The sequence below is a fragment of the Euphorbia lathyris genome, chromosome 6, assembly GCF_963576675.1.
Source record: "Euphorbia lathyris chromosome 6, ddEupLath1.1, whole genome shotgun sequence".
Taxonomy (NCBI): domain Eukaryota; kingdom Viridiplantae; phylum Streptophyta; class Magnoliopsida; order Malpighiales; family Euphorbiaceae; genus Euphorbia; species Euphorbia lathyris.
This window is the reverse complement of record NC_088915.1, coordinates 87999464-88022078: the sequence shown is the minus strand read 5'-3', so window position 1 is coordinate 88022078 and position 22615 is coordinate 87999464. Positions and strand designations below refer to the sequence as shown.

At 33.9% G+C, this 22615-nt stretch overlaps 1 non-coding gene and 1 pseudogene across 1 annotated transcript; both read right to left on the bottom strand.

The window, feature by feature from the left end:
* Window positions 1–4102: 4102 nt before the first annotated feature.
* On the bottom strand, window positions 4103–4209 carry LOC136234305 (small nucleolar RNA R71). Its single transcript, XR_010691195.1, has one exon. It is a non-coding gene; the product is annotated as a small nucleolar RNA R71 (small nucleolar RNA).
* A 13745-nt stretch (window positions 4210–17954) lies between these two features.
* Window positions 17955–21944, bottom strand: LOC136233083 (RNA-binding KH domain-containing protein PEPPER-like; annotated as a pseudogene).
* Between the last annotated feature and the right edge of the window lie 671 nt (window positions 21945–22615).

Sequence of the window (22615 nt, the reverse complement as noted above, 5' to 3'; positions counted from 1 at the left end):
GGTGCTTGAGAGTACATAATAACTTGAAAGAAAAATGATTGTAGGTAATAAGTGATTGTGACATACCTGGGATTTTGATCCTAAGACTATTTATAGGCAAATATGTACTTGAAAAGCTCATGCTCTTTACGCGTGTCAGCTTCTAATTGGCTTTAATAATAAGTTGTATATGTGTCGGCTTCTGGTTGGCTTCAGACTATTCCCTTTTATATCATTTTGTAATACATGGCTTGATTTAGGGGATTAGGAGTGTGCCTTTGGGGTCCAAGACAACCATTGGTCCACATGTCCTTTTAGACAGCTTCCTGAAGAAGATTTCATACCAGTGAGCTTTTGTAATCTTTTTTTATATGAGTCTTTAGATCAGGTCCATATGTTAGATTCAGCCGAGCCTTTGCCTGAGCCCGTTTACTTTATGCTATATTAATAGTGATAGTCAATATGCTACTGCTTTTGCTAAGAATCAGATATACCATAACAAGACAAAACATATAGAGATTAATTACCACTTTGTTATGGACTTTAATTGCAAGCAAATAATTTAGTAAGAAGTATGTGTCGACTCACGACATGGTTGTGGACTCCCTTACCAGACCTGTCAAGAGAGATGTTTATATTAAACATGTTTGATACCAAGGATTGCGTAGGATCTGGGGATACTTTTGTTTTTATATATTTTGAGAACATTATGTATTAATATAGGTTTATGAAATTTTTTCAATACATGAGTGCAAATATTTTTTTGGGGGGGAAAGTACGAAAAAAATGCTTGTGGTTTGCCCATTTTGCAAACAGAGACATGTGGTTTAAAAGTTTACAAATAAAGGTCTGTGGTATGTTTTATTTACAAAACAAAGTATTACAATTACACAGTTAAGTTCTAATTACAATCAAAGACATTTTTATCTTAAAAAAATTATTCTTACATATGAGCATAACAGAGCCCACGAAAAAAACAACTTTCTAAATCGAAAAAATCAATAATATGTTGGAATTTTACGTTTTTTACTAAACTGACAGTTTATTAACTAAATTGATATTTAAGTTCATTTTACAGTTGAAATTTGATATTGGTATCTATATTTTGTCAATATATATAAATGTAACTGAAAAAAATTAAAAAAATGCTCTTATTATCGTCGATTACTTAAAAATGTAATTTTAAATACTTTGTTTTGTAAAAGAAAACATACAACATACATTTATTTGCAAACTTTTAAACCATGAACCTCTATTCGCAAACAAGGCAAACCACGAGCATTTTTTTCGTACTTTACCTTTTTTTTGTTAAAGTTCGTTATTATATGTTATAATGGACGTGAGACAGAAATGAGCTCACTCACACAATCGTTTACCCTTATTTTGTCATATGGTAACAAATAGAAGGATGATGATGTTTTTGAACAATTCGAGAGCATGTTCAATAATCGAAGTCACCTTGCTAACGGCATGAAAGGAATTTCATCATAGTACAAGATGATAATATATACTTCATGTGTATGAAATAGATTAAGTGTAATTTGAAAGATAAGTTTGAGACAATTTAAAGCCTGATGTATATACAGTCGGAATATCATTATATGTAATGAACTAAATTTAGATGTTTTGGTACATCTAAACCTATACTTTTGTATGGTGTTAAGATGAGAGACATGCTCCTCTTTCCAAGAAATAATTGAAAACCATAACACATGTTTCATACCATGTGGGCTTTAATGACCACAAGTTGGAAAGGAGACGGTCTTGCCTTTTTTACTAGTGTGAAACTTACATCGTGAAATAATGATTCCTCGACATTCCTCCTTATCCTAAAGACCCTTAACTTATTCTAGAGTTATAGTCTGATGTGGCTACCGTGGAAAGGTCACATTTAGGTTGATGTGATATGTTAAGCCCAAAATATACCTAAAATATCATATATAAATACGTTAAATTTACATTAGAATCGTGTTAATTATATTCATTTGGAATACTTTTACGTCTTTATTTACTTCTTTGATGCAAGGTACCTAAATATTTGGTAAAATCCAAATAGGAGCGAAAACGGAGCTAAAACGGAGCTAAAATGGAGGAAAAACCTTAAAAACGTACCGAGAATGCATATCAGTCAGAAGAACGCTCGAGGAGGACGAAAAACAGTCGAACGCCAGGGAGGAATACTCTCTGTCGCGACTGAGATTCTCAAAATCTCAGTCGCGACTTACGGAGCCCAGACCGGGGGAAATCAAATCTCAAAAACACGCCCCTGTACCCCCTGTCGCGACTGAGATTTTCAGAATCTCAGTCGCGACAGACACCCCTCATGCACACTAAACACATGTTAATTACGTAAAAACGCGTCTGTTCGTTCGGATAAAAGCAACCCTTCACCAGCAGACACGACCCATCATTTACAACCCTTCAACAACTATAAATAAGTGATTCATTTCAGAAATCAAGGTTGGTTATGTTGGGAAAGTTAGAGAAATTAGAGAAGAGAGTTGTTATGTTAAAGTTTCTGATTCAGAAAAGAATCAGAAAGTTAGAGTTCATTTCTGTAAGCAATCGTGTTGTACACGAATTGTATTTAGATTAGTTATAAACACAGTATTAGTTTAGTTTTCATTCTGATAGTGGACTGACCAGTCTCTATTCCGAAGATCCAGCGAGAAGAAGTGACGGCTGAAGCGCCCACGGTTTGACGAGCCTACGAAGTTTGAGAGAAAGATTGACGACCCGGATCTCAAAGTCTTCGTTACAATGCTATCCAAGTTTCTACTTCTCTGTTAACTTGTGAAAATTCACATTTCATTAATGATATACTTCTTTATTCAATACATTCTTACTGTTGTTATTTTGATGTTGTTCTGACAAAATGATTTTCAAAATGATAAATTGGTGTTTTTATTAAAACGTTCTATTTCCATCTTATTCATATAAGAACTTTGTTGAACATTTGACAGATTTAGTTTTTATGGATGATATGATCGCTGGCCCGCAGCTTATCAAACATAAAATGCTAGTTTGATTAAGGTAGCAATCTACTCCGATCCAGAGAGATTTCTACGGTTCAAAGCCATTTAATTGAGTAAATTGATATATTGTTTCATGTCCATAATCTCACAAAGTTAAAGTTGTTTACTTTGCTTTATGAAAATAAAGATCTATTTTATTCCAATTACGGAAGTATCTGTTTTGTAATCAAAATTCCAAAACGGAATTGTCTTCTAAACTTGATATAATCTTTCTATCTAATCCTAATTTACCAAAACCTATTCAATCAACTAAACGTTTATCTTTTATTAAACCTAAACACGTGACTAAACCGAATTAAATAAAATTTAGTTAAAAAGCGTTCCCTGTGGGTTCGATATCTTTTATTACTACAAGCGTATACCGTGCACTTGCGGAAATCGCTCAACAAGTTTTTGGCGCCGTTGCCGGGGAACGCCAAAATTTTTGACAAAATTTTAAATTTTTCGTGTTTTATTTCGAATCTAGGTTTAAACATACTTAATCTAACTTTTATAATTTAAAAGTTTTCATATACTAATTAATTTATTTATTTATCAAATTCTGTTTTTGTAGGTAGTTTCGGTTCGTGCAAGATTTCAGGTTCATGCGCAGTTCTCGAAATTCAGGCATTGCACCAGACCCTATAAACCTAGAAATTGAGAAAACCCTTAGGAAGAACAAGAAAAACAAAAATAAGACCCCAGTAAAAACACATACCGAGCCAGACAAAATGGCAGACCCACCTACACTTATGGAATACGCTAGGCCAGGTGTGGCCGGTGTAACCAATAGTATCGTTAGACCCAGAATCACCGCAAATCAATTTGAAATTAAGCCAACTTTGCTTAATATGTTGCAAAATAATGTAACATTTTATGGGTTACCTAACGAAAATCCTAACACCCATTTAACAAATTTCCTAAAAATTTGTGACACTTTTAAAATCCCAGATGTGACTGCAGAAGCAATCAAACTTCGCCTCTTTCCTTTCACTTTGAAGGATAGAGCCAAGGAATGGTTAACTTATATGCCAGCCGCAACTTTTGCCACTTGGGAACAATTAGCCCAAGCGTTTTTATCTAAATATTTTCCTTTAGCAAAAACCGCAAGAGTCATAAAGGAATTAACATCTTTTTCTCAAAATGATAATGAGACCCTTTATGAAACTTGGGAACGTTTTAAAGAACTTCAACGTTTATGCCCACACCACCAATTACCCGCTGAACTTTTAATGCAAACATTTTACAATGGACTTAATCCTACAACTAGGGGTTCATTAGATGCTATGTCGGGAGGGTTATTTATGAAGAAAACATCAGCCCAAGCGAGAGAACTTTTGGAGGAAATGGCAATCAACAGCAGTATGTGGCCCGCGGAGCGTGGACATATGCCGATAGCAAAACCATCATCCTCAACCTCATCGTCAGTTAAAGGTATAGTTGAACTTGATCCAGTCGCGATGCTACAAGCCCAATTTTCTGCTTTATCGCACAAAATTGACAAGTTTATGGCACCTCGCGATACCAATGGTAATCCAATCCAAACGGATGTGGACTACGAAAATATGAGTGAGATCGAACAGGTAAATTTTGTCCAAGGACAAAACCAAACTAATAATCCTTATTCTAATACTTATAACTCTGGATGGAGGAATCATCCTAACTTTAACTGGAAAGATAACAATAACAATAATGTTAGTGCTAATCAAAATCGTACCACTAATTATCAAAATCAGTCAAGAGATACGATTAGCACTTTATCTTCTAAAATCGACAAGTTTATAGATGCTATCAGTGGAAAAATAAGTAATCACGACGATGGTTTTAAACGGATCGAAAATAAATTCGATCAGCTTATTAAAAACCACTCATCTAGCATCCATAATTTGGAGGTTCAAATTGGTCAACTTGCTAAATCAATTCCATCCCGAAAAGAGGGAAGTCTTCCCAGCCACACGGAAGAAAATCCGAAAGAGCAGGTGAAAGCTATTACTCTTCGTTCAGGAAAAAATTATCAAGGGCCTGAAATGCCCAAAGATGCAACGTTACAAGGAACTGATTTACCAAAGTCCAAAGAAGATATATTAAACACAAATAATTCACCAACTGACACAGGTACCAAAACTTTTGTACCCAAACCACCTTTTCCGCATAAAGTCCGAAATAAGGACTATGATAAACAGCTTCTAACGTTTTTGGATAAACTTAAAAATTTGCATATCAATTTGACGTTTATGGATGCAATCACACAAATTCCTAACTATCGTAAGTTTTTAAAGGATTTGATTTCAAAGAAAATCAGTTGGGAAGGAATTTCATCCATTTCGTTAACTGAAGACTGTAGTTCAATAGTATCAAGTAATTTGCCCACTAAACTCAAGGATACCGGATGTTTTACTATTCCGTGTAAGTTGGGAGATATTGAATTCCCAAGTTGTCTTTGTGATTTAGGAGCAAGTATAAACTTAATGCCATTGTCTATTTTTAACAAGTTAGGTTTAGAAGAAGATATCAAACGTACCAATATGATCTTGCAGTTAGCGGATCAAACCACTAAAAGGCCATATGGTATAATTGAAGATGTTTTAGTCAAAGTCGATAAATTTATTTTTCCTACCGATTTTGTTATATTAGACTTTGCATATGATGTAAATTGCCCTTTAATTTTCGGTAGACCGTTTATGAACACGGGACGTGCTCTAGTAGATGTGTCGGAAGGGAAGGTAGTTTTAAGGATAGGAGAAGATAAGGTCGAGTTTAACATGAACAAAGCGATGAAATACCCTATGGAGGAATTCGCTTGTATGAAACTTGATTTAGTCGAAGAATGTGTCAATGATATAATTCAACGTGAAGAAATAATTGAACCTATAGTAAATGAGGAATTAGACGATAAGGACCCAGAGCCTTTGATTAGAGAAAATGGACCAGTTCCGGAATACTTTTGCATATAGGAGAATGCCTTTTGGTTTATGTAAGCCCAAAATATACCTAAAATATCATATATAAATACGTTAAATTTACATTAGAATCGTGTTAATTATATTCATTTGGAATACTTTTACGTCTTTATTTACTTCTTTGATGCAAGGTACCTAAATATTTGGTAAAATCCAAATAGGAGCGAAAACGGAGCTAAAACGGAGCTAAAATGGAGGAAAAACCTTAAAAACGTACCGAGAATGCATATCAGTCAGAAGAACGCTCGAGGAGGACGAAAAACAGTCGAACGCCAGGGAGGAATACTCTCTGTCGCGACTGAGATTCTCAAAATCTCAGTCGCGACTTACGGAGCCCAGACCGGGGGAAATCAAATCTCGAAAACACGCCCCTGTACCCCCTATCGCGACTGAGATTTTCAGAATCTCAGTCACGACAGACACCCCTCCTGCACACTAAACACATGTTAATTACGTAAAAACACGTCTGTTCGTTCGGATAAAAGCAACCCTTCACCAGCAGACACGACCCATCATTTACAACCCTTCAACAACTATAAATAAGTGATTCATTTCAGAAATCAAGGTTGGTTATGTTGGGAAAGTTAGAGAAATTAGAGAAGAGAGTTGTTATGTTAAAGTTTCTGATTCAGAAAAGAATCAGAAAGTTAGAGTTCATTTCTGTAAGCAATCGTGTTGTACACGAATTGTATTTAGATTAGTTATAAACACAGTATTAGTTTAGTTTTCATTCTGATAGTGGACTGACCAGTCTCTATTCCGAAGATCCAACGAGAAGAAGTGACGGCTGAAGCGCCCACGGTTTGACGAGCCTACGAAGTTTGAGAGAAGGATTGACGACCCGGATCTCAAAGTCTTCGTTACAATGCTATCCAAGTTTCTACTTCTCTGTTAACTTGTGAAAATTCACATTTCATTAATGATATACTTCTTTATTCAATACATTCTTACTGTTGTTATTTTGATGTTGTTCTGACAAAATGATTTTCAAAATAATAAATTGGTGTTTTTATTAAAACGTTATATTTCCATCTTATTCATATAAGAACTTTGTTGAACACTTGACAGATTTAGTTTTTATGGATGATATGATCGCTGGCCCGCGGCTTATCAAACATAAAATGCTAGTTTGATTAAGGTAGCAATCTACTCCGATCTAGAGAGATTTCTACGGTTCAAAGCCATTTAATTGAGTAAATTGATATATTATTTCATGTCCATAATCTCACAAAGTTAAAGTTGTTTACTTTGCTTTATGAAAATAAAGATCTATTTTATTCCAATTACGGAAGTATCTGTTTTGTAATCAAAATTCCAAAATGGAATTGTCTTCTAAACTTGATATAATCTTTCTATCTAATCCTAATTTACCAAAACCTATTCAATCAACTAAACGTTTATCTTTTATTAAACCTAAACACGTGACTAAACCGAATTAAATAAAATTTAGTTAAAAAGCGTTCCCTGTGGGTTCGATATCTTTTATTACTACAAGCGTATACCGTGCACTTGCGGAAATCGCTCAACATGATAATTCCAACCAAAAAGAACCTGGTTGGATAAGCAAATTAGACTATGATGGAAAGAATAAAGTATGAGTGAAAGATATTCATGAAGTTCACATCTTAAGAGTTTCTATATTTCACTATCCGGACACTTATGTCCATGTGCATATTTGTGAAAACATAGAAACTGTAGAGATCAATGTTATTACAGTGAATGTGATATGAAATCTAGGATAAAGCGTACACTAGGGATGATCCATGTTCAAATCTAAAAACTATATCTCCAATGAATGTATAGCCCAAGTTTGATATATATACATCGAGCAGCTATATGTTCCAACGAGTATATAGCACAAGAGTTCTCGATAATATGTCAATCGCATGAACTATTTGCAATAGTATGGATGAGATTGAGATAAAGATTGGAATATATTTCATTACGTGTGAGTGGGAGATGTTAGAATTATTGAGATTATGGACCAAATAACTAATCCGCTCGAAATGAAATCGGGCTAAGTCCATCTAAAAGATGGAGGATTCGGGTTAGGGTTTTTAAACTAAAAAAGAGGTTATATATATATATATATATATATATATATATATATATATATATATATATATATATATATATATATATATAGATAGATAGCTAACCCTAATCAGATGATGCATTATTCTCCCCTGAGCCTCATACTCTCTATGCCTATCCCTCTCCGTCTGATATTGCACTACAAAAAAAAACACTTTCAGAGACGGAAAAAATCGTCCCCAAAAACATAAAAATTTGTCCCCTATACTTTTGGAGATAATTTTTTCGTCCCTATTTTTCGTCCTTGTTTCCTCTGTCCTTGATTCTATAGGGGACGAAAAACATGATGTCGTCCCCGTTCTTAGGGACGACTGTCGTCCCCATTCTTAGAGACGATTGTCGTCCCCGTTAAGAGGGACGACAGTCATCCCCGTTCTTAGGGACAACATCTCGTCCTCGGTCTTGCGGACAACTGTCGTCCCCATTCTTAGGGACAACATCTCGTCCTCGTTCTTACGGACGACTGTCGTCCCTATTCTTAGGGACAACATCTCATCCCTGTTCATAGGGATGACTTTCGTCCCAATTCTTAGGGACAATTGTCGTCCCCATGTAATAGTGACATATTTTTGTCCCTACAATAAAGGACGACACACGCTCTAAAAAAATATGTTAATTATTAATTGAAACCAGTAAATTATTGATTTTCAATCGGTAATTTACGGGTTCATTTTTCAACAGCAACCATAATCGGTAATTTACTAGTTCATTTTTCAACAGCAAATCATAACCTCATTTATAGACATAAATCAGAAAAAAAAATCCAACACAAAATGATTTATTATGTAATAGTAATATTCAACAAAAAATGATTAGAACAAAGGAACTAACAAGTACAAATTTGTTGAGCTCGTTCTTCCCAAATAACATCGATTCTACCATAATTTCTAAGATCAATCAAACCATATCCCCTTTAGCTTTAAATCATTTCATTCTTATGAAATCCGTCATCTGCAAATACACACAAAAAATGCATATAACATTTGCCATCCTAAATCAAATAATTATGAGCAATCTATGATAATTACAATATAACAGCCATGTATAAAACCATATATTGCAATAAAGGTTTATACATGTTTTATGGACTCGGGCACACATGTCAAGTCTTAATATTATGAATATCACAATGTAACAAGACAAATGTCAAATAGATAGTTTTAGAAAAGACAAGGTTCAGCAACAAATAAGTAATGGAATAGACTGAAATAATAATGCAAGGAGTTGCGGAATGATTTACATGTCAATCACAAGTTTGATGAGGACACTCACAGCCGCATCCACTGAGGGCTTTCCACTAGTGTTGCTTAATCTAGATGATACAGTCAAATTGTAAGAATTTGGACAATATGTCTCTGAGCTATAACTGCAGCAATAACCTCACATACTTCAGCAGGGTTCAACCGTAATGGTTGTTGTTCACTGGTCAAATTTATTTAAAAGAAAAATATGAGACGAGGGAGAAATCAGGTAACTAACATCAATTGTTAAAATACGAACAAAGCTGACAATAATTGAAATCCATCAATATAAAACTAGATTGGCAAAGTAACAGGTGTTTCTCAACAATGTATTACATAACCGAAAAGCATATTACCAATCAGTTTCTCGCATGAACATGATCGCATAGCCTTTTTCTTTTGCTTTGCCCTCAGACATGCATTTGTTGTCTTACTTAACCAAGCTATTTTAATATAAAAAAGTATCTCTTCATCCACTGTTGAGCGATTTCCGCAAGTGCACGGTATACGCTTGTAGTAATAAAAGATATCGAACCCACAGGGAACGCTTTTTAACTAAAACTTTATTTAATTCGGTTTAATCACGTGTTTAGGTTTAATAAAAGAAATACGTTTTAATTGATGGAATTGGTTTTGGTAAATTAGGATTAGATAGAAGGATTATATTGAGTTTAGAGAACAATTCCGTTTTGGAATTTTGATTATAAAGCAGATACTTCCGTAATCGGAATAAAATAGAACTTATTTTCATAAAGCAAAGAAAGCAACTTTAACTTTGTGAGATTATGGACATGTAACAATATAGCGATATACTCAATTAAATGACTTCGAACCATAGAAATCCCCCTGGTGTTGAGATGATTCCTACCTTAATCAAACTAGTGTTTTATTTCTGATAAGCCGCGATCAGCGATCATGTCATCCATAAAAACTAAATTTGTTAAGTGTTCAACAAAGTTCTTATATGAATAAGATGGAATAGAACGTTTTAATAAAAACACCAATTTATCATTTTGAAAATCATTTTGTCAGAACAATATCAAAATAACAAACAGTAAGAATGTATTGAATAAATAAGTATATCATTAATGAAATGTGAATTTTCACAAGTTAACAGAGAAGTAGAAACTTGGATAGCATTGCAACGAAAAGTTTGAGATCCGGGTCGTCAATCTTTCTCTCAAACTCTGTAGGTTCGTCAAACCTCATGCGCTTCAGCCGTCAATTCTTCTCGTTGGATCTTCGGAATAGAGACTGGTCTCGTCCACTATCAGAATGAAAACTAAACTAATACTGTGTTTATAACTAATCTAATAACAACTTGTGTATAGCAAGTTTGTTTATACATAAATGAAATCTAACTTTCTGACTCATTTCTGAGTCAGAAACTCAACATAATAACTTTCTTCTCTAATTTCTCTAACTTTTCCAACCTAACCAACCTTGATTTCTGAAATGGATCACTTATTTATAGTTGTTGAAGGGTTGTAAATGACGGGTCGTGTCTGCTGGTGAAGGGTCGCTTTTATCCGAACGAACAGACGCGTTTTTCCGTTTTAAACATGTGTTTAGTGTGTAGGGAGGTTCGCTGTCGCGACTGAGATTCTGAAAATCTCAGTCGCGATAGGGGGTATAGGGGCGAGCTTGAAACTTCGTTTTTCCCCCGAGCCAGCCTCCGCAAGTCGCAACTGAGATTCTCAAAATCTCAGTCGCGATAGAGAGATTATTCCCTGTCTCTCGACTGCTTTTCGTCCTCCTCGAGCGTTCTTCTGACTGATATGCATTCTCGGTACGTTTTTAAGGTTTTTCCTCCATTCTAGCTCCATTTTAGCTCCGTTTTTGCTCCTATTTGGATTTTACCAAATATTTAAGTACATTGCATCAAAGAAGTAAATAAAGACGTAAAAGTAGTCCAAATGAATATAATTAGCATGATTTCAATGTAAATTTAATGTATTTATGTATGATAATTTAGGTATATTTTGGGCTTAACAAACTCCCACACTTAAGCTTTTGCTAGTCCCGAGCAAAATTTCACTGAATTTATTCTTTAACCAATCTCTTTATAAATAGAACATATATCCATATATTCCTTTTTAAATTAGTTAAACCGAAAGATAAACTCTTCATGGTATATTTATACGCAAAGCATCAAACTAGCTAATAGAAAAGAGATATATTACTCGTCTTGTATTTCAATTTTTATATTGAAGTATTCGGGACGGTGTAAGCACGCATGTTTCCGAATCTTTCGTCTCAAGGCATTTCTAAGCACAAAATTTCCTTTCCCAAACCTAAACTATTACAAATATGGATTTAAGGACTTTAGGTTTAATATATTTGCTTTAGTTACGCCTAAGATAAGGGTGGTCTCGATCGTAACTTTATACGCATTAATTTGCTTTCGTGTTCGTTTAAGAGGTACCGACCATGCCATGGGTGGACGCAATCGTTACTTAAAACTTTAAACACGTTTAATTTTTGCTTTAATTTTTTTAACGTTCCTTTCATACCTCGACTGTGATAAGGGTGGTCGCAATCATGGCCAAAAGTAAACGGTACTTAATGTTCTTCCCTTTCATACCTCGATTGTGATAAGGTTGGTCTCAATCGTGGCCAAAAGTTAAGAATATGACTACTTGATTTAATTAATATGAAAATAAAACTGGGAAAGAAAAATAGCACATTCATCCTATATTGACTTGAAATTCAACATGTATTATGGCTAAAGTTTCCTTAAAAACTTCAATTGGTTTTTAATGTAAGACGAAAAATAATATCGAGCTAAAAAGCTAAAGTTGTTAGTTCGATTTATGCCTATAAATCTAATTGAAAATTGAAAATAAGATTTATATTTATCATGAATTCATGATATAAAGTAGAGATTTGAAACTAAAGAAATTTTACTTATATACATTTACTCGAGACGTTTTTGATAAAATCGTATCGGAGACTTGTAAAAATATTTGTAAAAATATAGCGCATATAGAAATATTATTTCTACCAATAATGATAACCTTAAAATATGCTTAACATTATTTTGAAAGTTAAAATGTTTAAAACATATGAAATCAAAAATATATGTTTATGAAAAATAGCTATTATTTTTGAAAAGTGTTGCACATTATATGAAAATATTGCATTTGTTGTTTGAAAATGTTGCATATTATATTTTACTTAAACTTGAGTAACAATATGAATTTATACTTTAAATAAATAGCATTCATTCTCATTCGTGGCATTCATTCGTACTTAAAAATAAAATGATATATGAGATATCCCCTCCCACACTTAATTTGGACCATGTCCTCATTGGTGCAAAAAGCGATAAAACACGAAAAATAGTACGAAATAAACCATACGAATTAGAAATGAAAAAGATAGTACGTTAATATTCAAACATGAATAATAAAGAGAATTGCACAAAACATAAGTAAAAATATTGTACCAAACCGAATAAAACATAATAATAATAACGAAAATGAGTTAAAGAGAGAAACGATAAAACCTATCAAGGTGATGGTGGTGGAGAAGGTGTAGTCTCAACTCCTTGGCGTCGGAAGAAAGAGAGCATCCGGCGACGAGTAGACTTGTGCTCACGACTCAACGTAGTGATCCTTGAACTCATTTCGGCATTATTGGCAACGACTTCATCTAACCGCAAATTCATGTGACGGTTATGCTCGTTCATTTGTGTCAAAACACGTTGCCATCCAACTTGTTCTTCTTCATTTGGTTCCACATTCGCTTGCTCGTTGGCATTAACATCAACATTCTCCTCCTCTTCTTCTTCTTCAAATTCCTCATCATCCTCCTCATCATGATCTTGGGCACCTAAACCTTGAGAACCCGAGGCTTCACTACTCATCGTAGCAAAAACACGTCTTGTGCGATCCGCATAAGATATAAAAGCGGGGGGTCCCAACTTCTTCAATAAATTGGCTCTTTGAAGTGCCGTGAGATCCAATGAAGGTAAACCAACATGAGACATATTTTGATAATCCGCTAATTCACCTCGAGCGCCCAAAACAATGCCGGTAATTAAATTACCCATAGGCACTTGCTTATTGCGGGACTTAGAAGCTCGAACTAAATTAGTAAATATCATCTCAATACTATCAATTGTCAAACCCTTAAAAATAGCATCAAACACAACCAAATCACGAACTTGCACTTTTGAACTTTCAACCCGACCAAATAAGGAAAATGATAAAAACTTGTGAAAGAAGAAGATACAATCATCCTTAATTAGCTTACTAGATGTATTCTTTGGACTAAAAACATCTAAACCGGTTAAAGAATTCCAAACCATGTGTGAATCAAAAGGCTTTGGCTTTGAATAAAAATTCCGAGTAGGAAAACCAAACCAACGGTTCATGGCCGCATATCCAACATCATAACGAACTCCATCACTACGAAAAGAGATAACTCCTTTCTTCTTGTCATAGGTTAGAGTAACCAAAAACTCAATAATATACGTTTTAAGACTAGGAAAACGCATACTAGCAAATCGTTTCCAACCAAGAACGGTAAGAAATTCATCAATACGCTCGGTAAAGGAAAGTGTGTTTACCGTGTCGGTGTCAAGAAAAGGCATGTCGACGAACTCTATTAGGACATTAGAGAATCGGCGATATTTGCGTCCTTCGGCTTCCGACTTAATATCGAACGGTGCGTCATATTGAACTCGTAAACGATTGATCTCGGTGGCCTTGGCTTTGTTTGCAACGGTCTTTTGTCTAGGCATATTGATTTGTTTGTGAAATTTGGGTGAAATAGATGAAATTTGTGTGAAATAGATGAAGAAAATATGAAAGGATGAAGGTAAGAGTAAAAGATAATGGTGGTGAATTGGGGAAGAAGATGAATAGGGTAAATATTTATGGGGAAGATGAGTGAATCTTGTTATTGGGAAGAGAAAAAATGATTGATTGGTGTAAAAATAGGTGATATAAATAGGTGTAAGTATAGGTATTGATTAGGATAGGTAAATAGAGTAGTAAATAGAGTGGGAATAGGAAAAGAGGGTGAAATTTCGCCCAATCCCGCACCTGCAGGTTGCAAGTCGCGACTGAGATTTTCAAAATCTCAGTCGCGACAGCAAGTGGGGAAAGGGGCGAAATTTCGCTCAAAAATTCATCCTTCGCTGTCTCAACTGAGAATTCGAAATCTCAACTGAGATTCTGAAAAATCTGGGTAAAATTGGGACTATTGGTGATGATTTTAACACGTCTAAACCAATTCCTCTTAAAATTAAGTGACATTAATGTTAAAATTAATACCTAAAACTGAAATAAACAAAACTGAAACATTAAATTAAAGGAAAACCAAAGGTTGTTCCTTAAATAAAAGAAAATAAACTAAGGAATTAATGCACTTTTATTTATTATAATCTAAAACATAAACAATACCTTAAAATATAGTACATAAAAACATGTTACTCATATAAACACAAAAAAAATAAAAACAAACACTCATATATATAATAAAACAACAGAAACTCAAATTATGTCCCTAGAATTAGAAAAACGACGTGCATTGGCCCTGTTAATCTTCATTTGAATGAAGACTTGCCTCTCTGGTGCAGAAAGGAATGTTGGACCAGAACGAAAAACTCGTTTGACAAGTCCCTCGTTCTCCAAGAACTCGTAGTCTAAAATCGGGAATGGTTCTGTATCAATCCAAGGAACAGAAATGGTTCCCTTGGCTCCTAAAATTATTCCACATATGATGTTGGCGAACCCAATCTTCCGTTTCTTTGAACGGGAAGCAGCAACTAACCCCTCCATTAGAATCTTCGAGGAGTTCACTGAGTTGCCTTGGAAAATGTCGCCCAACACATAAAGATCAGTATCTTTCACAATATTGCTACTGACTCGACCAAAAAGGCTGTGACAGAGGAATTTATGCAGATACATCATGGAATTAGAATTAATGGATTTGTTGAAGGCAAGACGTGGATTGAATCGCCAAAATCCTGTTAGCATCCTCCATATATCTCTAGAAGTCATATCCCTTCCAGGATGGTGTTGAGTTGTGTCTCGAGGTGGAAATCCAAACCAATTGTGAAGTTCTGGATACCCAAAAGTGAATACCTCCCCCTCACAACGAAAACTGAGACGAACACGTCTCTTGTTGACAAACCTAACGGTGGAGAAAAATTCCAAAACCCAATTTCCAATTATAGGAAATGTCATAGAAACACATTTGGACCAACCCAAATTAGTCAGATAGCGATCAATGTCTTCGCTTATCCCGAGTTCCTCGTTCAGAAACTCGTCCAGATACATCATGCCAAAGAACTGAGCATATCTGAATTGCATAAAGCGTTTCCCCTCGTCATGGTTATAAATGGGAAACCATGCACCATATCGATCGGAGATATCAACTTTCCCTTTTTGAGAAGAATTGTGTTTTTGAACATTTTTCAGAGACTTAGTCATGTCTGTGAGAGAAAAGAAAATGAAGTCTGTAGGATTTGAGAATTTGAGAAAGAAATTCAGAAAGATGAAGTGAAATGGAAAAAGTCTGATCCTACAGGAATATATAAATCCTATAAGTGAAAGGTTGTATCTGTTAAAAATTAAAATAAAAATAAATTAAATTAAAAACAAAGAAAAATAAAAATTATGAACATATAATAAGAAAAACTAAAAAAAAATTAAAAATATGAAAACGAAATAAATTAATTTTTATAGGACAAAAGATATCTTATTGAAAATTATGCGTGTCATGATCGAGAAATTGGAATATCGATCGCGACTCGTTTTGCCCATTGGCAAGGAATGCTTGCATTGGTCCTCCCTAGTTCTATAGAGAATTTTAAAATCTAGTTGAGAATTAAAAATTCTCAGTAAGTTCAGAAATTTATAAAACGTCAAATAAAAATAAAAATCACTGTAGAGATTTGTTTAAAAATCTCTATATAATTAGAAACTTAAATTTTGTGTGATTTTTAACTCAATTGAGATTTTTTAAATATAAAGACACAAGTACAAATATTTAAGATACATAACATATTTTCAATAAATTTTTTTATTTCTAATCTAATCATTATTGCTAAACTAAAGATGAATATAAAAATTAAACTAAAATGAAATATAAAAATTAAAATATGAAATATTAAAAACTAAAAATGTGATAATCCTTAAGAATTCTCAAGGAGAATCAAAATATTGGACAGAGTCAATTACCTAGACCGGTTCTAAATAATGGTTCTGTTTACTTACCTGAGAATAATTTCAAGTGGGAATAAAAAAAAGTAGAAATGTATCCCAAACTATGAAATTATTTTTTTTTTCCTTCTCTCTTTTTTTTAAGCGCTTTCTTTTTAGCGTTTTCTCAATTTAAGGATCTAATGATTTCGGTTGAATGTCCGAACTTCTGGTTCTGGCCACGAACAAAAACTACGCACATTAACTGAAACTTTCAAAACTATATTAAAAGTATACAATTCCTTCCTGGCGGATAAGATAATTTCATCGACTGTATTCCTCATTTCCGTTTTTTTTTTTTTGATATATCTGTCTGAGAAGAGTTGATCGGCTAATTCTTAGAGAGATAAATGTAAGTGTTTAAGGAAGTGGTATGAATAAAGAAAAAGAAATTATTTGGTTTTAATGCAGGGTTTGTATAAATTTGTTCACAAAGAGAAATGATGTTTTTGGTGAAGGGTTTAGTGTATAGAAAAGAGGTAAAGGTGTTTGGGAAAAAGGTAAATTTTTCTGGAAAAATTATATCTGTCACGTCTGACACTCTGTTTCAACAATTTCCTTTCCTTTCTGATGTATCTGTATACTGGATTTCTTTTCTGTGGACTCCTTCTGTGAATTTATATTGATGATCAAATCTCCAGTTTATCTTTGAAAAAACTTGGATTTTTTTTCTATCTGCAAAAATCTAAATGCAAACGTTAAATAACAACGAGGATTCAGTCCTAGCGACCATCCTCAATAAATAAAATACTATATAAAAATAAATAAATAAATACATATATTATAAACCAAGGTTCGGAATAAAACACGAAAAATATAAATTTTTGTTAAAAATTTGGCGTTCCCCGGCAACGGCGCCAAAAACTTGTTGAGCGATTTCCGCAAGTGCACGGTATACGCTTGTAGTAATAAAAGATATCGAACCCACAGGGAACGCTTTTTAACTAAAACTTTATTTAATTCGGTTTAATCACGTGTTTAGGTTTAATAAAAGAAATACGTTTTAATTGATGGAATTGGTTTTGGTAAATTAGGATTAGATAGAAGGATTATATTGAGTTTAGAGAACAATTCCGTTTTGGAATTTTGATTATAAAGCAGATACTTCCGTAATCGGAATAAAATAGAACTTATTTTCATAAAGCAAAGAAAGCAACTTTAACTTTGTGAGATTATGGACATGTAACAATATAGCGATATACTCAATTAAATGGCTTCGAACCATAGAAATCCCCCTGGTGTTGAGATGATTCCTACCTTAATCAAACTAGTGTTTTATTTCTGATAAGCCGCGATCAGCGATCATGTCATCCATAAAAACTAAATTTGTTAAGTGTTCAACAAAGTTCTTATATGAATAAGATGGAATAGAACGTTTTAATAAAAACACCAATTTATCATTTTGAAAATCATTTTGTCAGAACAATATCAAAATAACAAACAGTAAGAATGTATTGAATAAATAAGTATATCATTAATGAAATGTGAATTTTCACAAGTTAACAGAGAAGTAGAAACTTGGATAGCATTGCAACGAAAACTTTGAGATCCGGATCGTCAATCTTTCTCTCAAACTCCGTAGGTTCGTCAAACCTCATGTGCTTCAGCCGTCAATTCTTCTCGCTGGATCTTCGGAATAGAGACTGGTCTCGTCCACTATCAGAATGAAAACTAAACTAATACTGTGTTTATAACTAATCTAATAACAACTTGTGTATATCAAGTTTGTTTATACAAAAATGAAATCTAACTTTCTGACTCATTTTTGAGTCAGAAACTCAACATAATAACTTTCTTCTCTAATTTCTCTAACTTTTCCAACCTAACCAACCTTGATTTCTGAAATGGATCACTTATTTATAGTTGTTGAAGGGTTGTAAATGACGGGTCGTGTCTGCTGGTGAAGGGTCGCTTTTATCCGAACGAACAGACGCGTTTTTCCGTTTTAAACATGTGTTTAGTGTGCAGGGAGGTTCGATGTCGCGACTGAGATTCTGAAAATCTCAGTCGCGACAGGGGGTATAGGGGCGAGCTTGAAACTTCGTTTTTCCCCCGAGCCGGCCTCCACAAGTAGAATCTCAGTCGCGACAGAGAGATTATTCCCTGTCTCTCGACTGCTTTTCGTCCTCCTCGAGCGTTCTTCTGACTGATATGCATTCTCGGTACGTTTTTAAGGTTTTTCCTCCATTCTAGCTCCGTTTTTGCTCCTATTTGGATTTTACCAAATATTTAAGTACCTTGCATCAAAGAAGTAAATAAAGACGTAAAAGTATTCCAAATGGATATAATTAGCATGATTTCAATGTAAATTTAATATATTTATGTATGATAATTTAGGTATATTTTGGGCTTAACATCCACTCCTTATATTTAATATTTAGTGTCTCAGTTAGTACAATTTCTTTATCTATGAAAAAAGAATAATTTTACAACATGGGAAGAATAAGTTCATACAAATAAATTAAGTGTTAGCATTCATCTGAAAAACTTGAGCTCAGTAACAATAGATGAAAAACTCAAGCCAGTGATTAAAAATGGACATGAAAAAGACGGATAATAAAAATGTCTGCAACCTAGACGAAAACATAACATCGCAACCACAATTCGAAGGATCTCCCATTTTATACCTGTTGTGACGATACGGGAAAAGTGGTCGAGCACGTGGACAGAATGTGCTTGCAGGAGAATCCTCCCTGCAAAATAGGAATCAACAAACACATGATAAAAAAATTCTAACCAAGGGTTAAAATATTTGAATAGCATGGATTCAAACATAAATATTATCATAAATTAAACTAAAAAAAGTTCCACTTCTATGATAGTCCTAAAACATGCTGAAAATGAAGAAAGATAAAATAAGTGTTTCAATTTTCTGGTTTTCTTCAAAAAAAATTATTAGTTTTGCCTCTGATTAATATTTGAATCATGATTCTCGACTGCAAATTGTGTGGATTCATGAAATTCGCTCTACCATTAGATGATACATTTACTTCTTCCCCCAGTAACATTCCATCTAGTCTACAGTTCTCCAAATGGATCAAGTCATATTTCTCCTCTCTCTTGCTTCCATGCTTGTAAAGCTCATTCATGTTTTAGAAAGGAAAAGAAAAGAATGCATTGAACATGCAGAAAAATGAAATTCAAGCAACTCCACTAGTATGGCGGTTTGAATTAAGTTCCCTTAACTTGCTAATTTGATGAAGAATGTTATATACACCCAGTAAACCCAAATGGCCCACACCAAAATCACACACGATTAGGAACAAATCTTGAATTGTGGAAATAAACTTTTCATAGACATAACAAATAAGGTTAGGAGTAGAAAATGAATGGCCATATTTAATAGCACAACCATTATATTTGTCTCCTGAAGTCCATCTTACTCAAATACCACTGCCAACAAATCTAAAAAATAGTTTCTTAAATTAAGTTTGGGTATATCAACATAATCCTATATTTGCTTTAATTAAGGAACACGAATGAGAACCAAATAACAATAATTGTGAGAGATTAGTAATATAAGATATATGATTGGGCATTAACTATTAGCTTTGATTTTAGTTCAATTGGTTGTATGACAGTAACGAGGATACCCAGACAAAAAATGACAGATTATGAAAATACGCATCAGAAACCAAAAAAATATAAAATGACTTCAAATATCCCACAAGTAAGAACACCCCGCTATTAAATGTGAAAGAAAGTAAATAATAGTGAATTAATAGAACCTGATCAAGGATCTTATCTCCATTCTTTGGCCTCTAACTTCTCTTTGCAAAATGTTAAGAAGATTCTTGAGCAGCTTACAAGCATGTTCAAAGGTATGAAACTGAGTTTTCCTTCTCTATATCATTTGTCATGTCTGTCATTGTAACACAACAACAATCAATAATGAAACAATTGTACAAGTCCTACTGTGAGAAAAACAACATTCAAAATCTGTAACTGCTATAACCTCCTAAACCAGGGGAACCATACCCTCCTAAGCTTGAATATCCATAGCCGGCGCCAACTAGATAGGAGGCGAAAGAAGATGTAGAGTTGCTTGTTTCTGGTACTTGGGGATATGAATTATATTCGGCGTCAATCTTCCCGAAAGAGGTACTTGAATTATTTGTGTCATCTGAGTAACTAGAGGAGCAGTTGCATGACCAAGTCCTATTGTTGGTCCCGTTGAGCAAATTCCACTAAGTGCAGAATTTTGTACATAAAGTGACAGCGCAGATTGCGGATTGTTTGGATCAAGAAGTGTTTCACGCTCATATATTGAAGGATCCCGCTTCAAGGACATGGTATAATCAGAACCAACAACAATCTGAGGTGCAGGAGCTGAATGGAATGAGGGTGAGTTTTATCAGCTCGGGCATCAGTAGTGCGTTCCTGTGAAATTGTTGCATTGTAAGTTTTCTCAAATATAGGAATGACGCTATGATCAACCAAGAACTTCCTTAGAACTTCACCATGAATCTCTATATTCTCTCATCAGAAGTAGCATATGAAGGCGTGTCTTCACCAAGAACCCTTACAGTAGCACCAGTGTTTTCCTGTATCTATTTTATTACAAAGCCTTGCTTTCCAATTAAGTTAATAGCTTGTGAAGATGCAACCAATAACTGTATGGAACAAAATGCAGTACCAGAAATAGCAAGGGATGTACTATCACCTTCACCACCTGATAGACCACTAACAGGTTTGTACACTCTCACCACAACATCCATTATAGGAGATAGTATTGCTTCTGGTTCCTCTTTTCCAGATATCAAAACAGTGTTGAACGATACAAATAATGGCTGTGTCAATCGAATTCTTGATCTGGATGAACAAACCAGCATTGTCCTCCATCCAATCTTCATCATCCTTAATCTAAATGAACAAAAACAACAATAAAACAGAGACATGTGCAAATAATCAATAGAAAACACAAGCAAAAGGAAAAAGTCTCAATTGCAGTTTGTTCTTTGTTCCTTTCTTTGTTAACTAATGGTTTCATTTAGAATTTCATACTGAGATTACGACATCTAACATCATGTTGAAGCTACACATCATGTTGAAGCTACTATAACAGAGGAATAAATCAAGCATTTAACTATCAGTTTCATTAAATTGAAGGTAGATATACCAAACGTTGAGATTTTCATGAAAAAAAAAATAGAAAAACTAACCTTGAAAATTCATCAGATCTGATGGGATCCCGCTCCAATTTTGCTGCTCAATATCGCAAACCTACCTTTGATATTGAATTCGTCGATGAAACTTGGGGAAACAAAAGGGAGAGAGGAACGCAAATGACGAGGGAAAACAAATAGAGAGAAGAGAAAAGAGAGAATGTATGAGTGGGGCGGTGGTTATGGATGGAGGCCGGCAACGAGGGGAGCCAAGAACGAGAGAGAGGGAGTGGGAGAGAAAAGTTGCGGTTAGACAAAATGAATCTGATTTTGTCCCCAAATAATAGTAAATTTATATATAAAAGTATAATCTAATTTTTATTAATTAAATTTGTCCCCTTTACTAGATTAAAAAATAATTGGAGGCAATATATATAGTTGTCCTCTATATTAATTTCAAAACTAGAATTAAGGACAAAAATAATGTTTTGTCCTTAACCATTTGTGCTTAAAAGTCAGTTTTTTTTTGTAGTGTTGGTTTTAGTTCGTGGATTCTTCATTCTCACAGAGTTTTTATGTTATTTTCAAATATCAATTAATTAAATTTATATAAAATAAAAACATTACACTAATAAAATATACTTTTTTTCAAGAATACATTAATAAAAGATAATTACAATAATTCAGTGTCTTCATTAAATATGAATGATATGTATGAATTATTATTTTTATACTAATAACATGTATGAATTATTTAAATAATATTATAATTAGATTCATAAATTGTACTAATTAATAGAAGAATATATATATATGGTGTCCGCTATAGATTCATAAATTGTACTAAAAAACAAAATAACCATCGCAGGCACCTATATAATTTATTAATTATGTTGGCCATATTCAAGGAAAGGGGGCTTCAATCACCATCAGAGCTGTAATTGAGCTGAGTTGTTCCTTAGCATTTCGATGTCTGGCTCGATAAAAGTTTGATCAACGAACCGAGTT